The 5,000-nt window shown below is 48.1% G+C and overlaps 1 pseudogene; it reads right to left on the bottom strand.

Moving 5' to 3' along the window:
• Nucleotides 1-2,515: 2,515 nt before the first annotated feature.
• Nucleotides 2,516-5,000, bottom strand: part of LOC128307618 (uncharacterized) — a 6,648-nt pseudogene continuing 4,163 nt past the window's right edge.

The raw sequence follows: 5,000 nt of genomic DNA, 5'->3' as shown, positions 1-5,000 counted from the left end.
CTCTTGTCCATGCTTTCACATGCTCTGATAGGTAGGTTCGTTCTCAGTTATCCCTGTGTTCATGGTTTTCGTGTGCTTCGATAGGTTTGGTCCGTGTTTTTGAGTACTCTTGTCCATGATTTTCGTTTGCTTCTAGAGGTTTGGTCCGATTTTCAGTACTCTTGTCCATGACTTTCGTTTGCTTCGATTCGTTCACTCCATTACTCTTGTCTGTGGTTTTCGTTTGCTTCGATTCGTTCACTCTATTACTCTTGTCTGTGGTTTTCGTTTGCTTCGATTCGTTCACTCTTATTACTCTTGTCTTTGGTTTTCGTTTGCTTCGATTCGTTCACTCCATTACTCTTGTCTGTGGTTTTCGTTTGCTTCGATTCGTTCAGTCCATTACCCTTGTTTGCGGTTTTCGTTTGCTTCGATTCGTTCAGTCCATTACTCTTGTATGTGATTTTCGTTTGCTTCGAGTCGTTCAGTCCATTACCCTTGTCTATGATTTTCGTTTGCTTCGAGTCGTTCAGTCCAATACTTACCTTTGTCTATGATTTTCGCTCTAGCCCAGTCGCCCTGCGCTCTGGAAATCACATTCCAACTCTATCACCGATAGTGCTCACACCTTGGAAACCACATTTCACCCGGGGAACCTTAGGGTGGATTTTGAGCCTTTCGGGATTGCGAAACCATCATTTAACACTCTAAACTTAATTTCCGCAATCCCAGACGCACTTTCCATATGGTCTCCAAAAATGCGTGCGAGCTGACCTGGTCCCTTATAATAGGCAATGAACACGATTTTGGCAAAATATTTTTTTGAAAATTTTTTGACTCACCGGGTAAAATCGAATTTACTTGGGAAAAATGTTCTAGCAGGGGCCCTCCCATACAAATTTTTTTCTTCTCAAAAATGATTTTCGTTTCACTTTTCATACTCAGGGGAGTCTAAAATTGATGTTTTGAGTCACCGTGAAAAAAAAATTTTTTTGACCCGAGCTTGTGTCGGCGACCCAAAAATCGACGCACTTGGGAAAAATGTTCTAGCAGGGGCCCTCCCATACAAAAATTTTTTCTTCTCAAAAATGATTTTCGTTTCACTTTTCATAGTCAGGGGAGTCTAAAATTGATGTTTTGAGTCACCGAGAAAAAAAAATTTTTTTGACCCGAGCTTGTGTCGGCGACCCAAAATCGACGCACTTGGGAAAAATGTTCTAGCAGGGGCCCTCCCATACAAAAATTTTTTCTTCTCAAAAATGATTTTCGTTTCACTTTTCATAGTCAGGGGAGTCTAAAATTGATGTTTTGAGTCACCGAGAAAAAAAAATTTTTTTGACCCGAGCTTGTGTCGGCGACCCAAAATCGACGCACTTGGGAAAAATGTTCTAGCAGGGGCCCTCCCATACAAAAATTTTTTCTTCTCAAAAATGATTTTCGTTTCACTTTTCATAGTCAGGGGAGTCTAAAATTGATGTTTTGAGTCACCGAGAAAAAAAAATTTTTTTGACCCGAGCTTGTGTCGGCGACCCAAAATCGACGCACTTGGTAAAAATGTTCTAGCAGGGGCCCTCCCATACAAAAATTTTTTCTTCTCAAAAATGATTTTCGTTTCACTTTTCATACTCAGGGGAGTCTAATATTGAAGTTTTGAGTCACCGTGAAAAAATTTTTTTTTTGACTCACTGGGTAAAATGGTCGCACTTGGGAAAAATGTTCTAGCAGGGGCCCTCCCATACAAAAAATTTTTATTTCTCAAATCGATCCGTGGTTTCACTTTTCATACTCTAGGGCCCATTTGCTTCAACTTTGGAAAAAATTTTCGATGATGAAAAATTTTCACCTTCGACGTCCATCGACCACTCGACCCGAACTTGGTACTTTTGTATGGAGGTACCCGAGTGGTGACTTTTTCATACAAAAATTTTTATTTCTCAAATCGATCCGTGGTTTCACTTTTCATACTCTAGGGCCCATTTGCTTCAACTTTGGAAAACATTTTCCATGATGAAAAATTTTCACCTTCGACGTCCATCGACCACTCGACCCGAACTTGGTTCTTTTGTATGGAGGTACCCGAGTGGTGACTTTTTCATACAAAAATTTTTTTGCGAATACGTGTTCGTTCGCGATCATTTAGGCCATGAACCGCAAGTCCGCTGCGATAGAAATAGTGCATTGTAGTTACTCGACGAGAAAAAAAATCGGGACTTAGAAAAATTTTTGAAAGTCAAATCGTATTGACTTCCAACAGCACCAGATAATAAACACACATTGCCTGTTGCACCACAGATCGCATTTGACTTAACAAATCGCCTGTTGGTACGCACATCACCATCGACTTTACCAATCGCGTTTCGCACCGCTAATCCCACTTGGCGTGGAGCCACGCACATAATGTTGCGAGGAGAGTATTAATCGGGACTTAGCGTTTTAAGCTCGCGAACACTCCACTATGGGAGTGCACGCAAGCACCAACTGTACACACACAACACAACAGTCACTCTCGCGAACACTCCATTCCCAAAGTGAACGCGAGCACCAGCAAGCATGGGTCGCCTGAGAGGATCGATGCGAACGCATCTCTACAACTCGCAGCTCCCAGCCTGTAGTCCCGTCGTTTGCGGGCGGTCGAAGGTGTCGAAACTAGTTGTATCCACGGTCGACGGAAACACAGCCACCAGGGTTCCCTGTGGTAAGGTACTTCCACGTGCAGCGTGCTCCCGCCCGTTGCGGCTCAGTCTAGTGCTATAGCGGGGATGAGACGTCAGTGTGCGCGGGGCAGCACCGACGGATCTCGGAGGGTTGTTAAGCCCGCTAGCTTCCGATCACCTAATGGGTTTGAGAAGCGCTATCAGCTCGGATTGGATACGACCTTAGAGGCGTTCAGGCATAATCCAGCGGACGTAGCGTCATACCAAAGTCCGGTCGAACTAGTATTGAGCCAGTGGTCCGTACCTGTGGTTCCTCTCGTACTGCACAGGAATTCCGTTAAGATAGCGGCAAACAGCACACACCAGTAGGGTAAAACTAACCTGTCTCACGACGGTCTAAACCCAGCTCACGTTCCCTTGAAAGGGTGAACAATCCTACGCTTGGTGAATTTTGCTTCACAATGATAGGAAGAGCCGACATCGAAGGATCAAAAAGCCACGTCGCTATGAACGCTTGGCGGCCACAAGCCAGTTATCCCTGTGGTGGTGCGACAGCTGTCATAGCAGTGCTCGGACGTGCCTCTGTGTCGCTCCGGTTAAAAGCGGAAAATTCGGGTGTAAAACTTTGCGAAAAGGGCCAAAAAGTGTTTTAATCAGTGTCTTTTAGTGCCTTCTACCCCTGAATGGTGAAATATTAACGAAACAGGACGATGCTCGCCTGATAAAAGCGAAAGAAATCTCTCCCATACATTTTGTATGGGAACAGACCAGTGCTGTTTATACGCGAAATAGGCGATTAAAACATTAAGTGGAACGTTAATTCAGTAGTGGCGTCACTGAAGAACATTATTCCGGTCGGTGGCAGTGTAGAAAACGCCAAAAAACTATAAAATAAGTGCGTGCAAAATAGCGGCAGAGTGGCGTCAGGTGGATCGTCGCGTGTGGGTGTGCGCTCGAGCGACGCGTTGTGACAGCTCAGAGCTTCTGCTCCACAGCGCCACCTATCCGCGAGGTGGAGAAGCGCGTAGCGACGAAAGCTCCCGAGGCAGTGTATGCGGACGGTATACATTTAGGCGCGAACGCAACGCAGCGGAGACTTAAGCAGGACGGCAGACAGCGAACCCGAAAACAAATTTTTGAAAACATATTTATTTATTTAATAAAATTTGTTTGAGTTTTTTGTTTGTTCTTGGGCGATCATCGTGGCGGTCCGCTGCTGGCGTCCCCCCGTGGAGGGGGAGTAAATCCAGCGTAAAGCGCGGACTCCTTTGGACTGGCGATGTCGTACAGTAGTCGGATCCTGCGGTCACGGTCGGGATCGACCGAGAGCCGGCCACCGGTGAGTTCGAAACCGGTGGTGATGCTTAGTCGAGTTACGGAAGGAAAGGCCACAGCCACGAGTGGTGTTGGCCGAACGAGTGGAGTTGGCACAGCCTTAGCAGCAGCGTCGGTAGTGTCGATGGAAAAGCTCATCGAGCGCTTGGAGGACCAACTGGCCCTCCTCAGAGCACAAATGACGGAGCAAGCGGAGCAGTTCCGCAAGGATTTAGCGGAGCTGCAAGAGAGTCATCGCCATGAGGTCCAGTACCTGCGCGATGAGAATCGGAAGGAGCGAGAGATGGTCTCCGGGCTCTTGACGCAGTTGGTGGCTGCGCAGTCGCAGCTGCAACAACATCAGCAGCAGCAGCAGCAGGCAGTGGGTGCGGTGACGGCTACGGTGGTGCCGTCTCCGGACCAGGAAGGCGGCTCCTGGGCCGAGGTGGTGCGCCGTAAGTCGGCACGCCAGCAGCCAGCCCAGCAGCAACAGCAGCAGCGTCCGCAGCAGGTGCAGCCGCGGACGAATCAACCAGTGAACCAGCCAGGGAACCAGCAAGGTAACCGAGTGGCTGGACAGCATCAGCAGCAGTGGCAGCTGAAAGGCCAACTGTTAAACAACAGGAGCCCGGTGAAGAAGCTACGCAAGCGGCCTGATGTGATTGAGGTGAGGCCAACTCAGGGTGTGAGTTACTCTGATATTTATAGATTGGTGCGTACGAACGAGCAACTGGCCGAAGTACAACGGCAAATTGGTGTCGGGAAGCGGACGCCAAATGATACGTTGAAGCTGCCGCTAAGCCGCGACGTGGACAGTGAAGAACTGTGCCAACGGATTCGCGTGGCCATTGGCGAATTGGGAGAAGCATCCGTCCGCACGGAAATGTCACAAGTGTTGGTGACCAACATAGACTGCTTGGCGGACGAGCAACAGCTGCGTCGGGCGATGCTGACGGAGCTCGGCAAGGAGTTCATGATGGCAACTATCGACATGTGGGAGCGGCGTGACGGTACGAAGCGTGCGCGAGTACGTCTGCCTCGAAAGGATGCGGA

This window comes from Anopheles moucheti, assembly GCF_943734755.1.
Source record: "Anopheles moucheti chromosome X unlocalized genomic scaffold, idAnoMoucSN_F20_07 X_unloc_11, whole genome shotgun sequence".
Taxonomy (NCBI): domain Eukaryota; kingdom Metazoa; phylum Arthropoda; class Insecta; order Diptera; family Culicidae; genus Anopheles; species Anopheles moucheti.
Note: the sequence above shows the minus strand (reverse complement) of the source record. Positions and strands in the feature narration are given on the sequence as shown.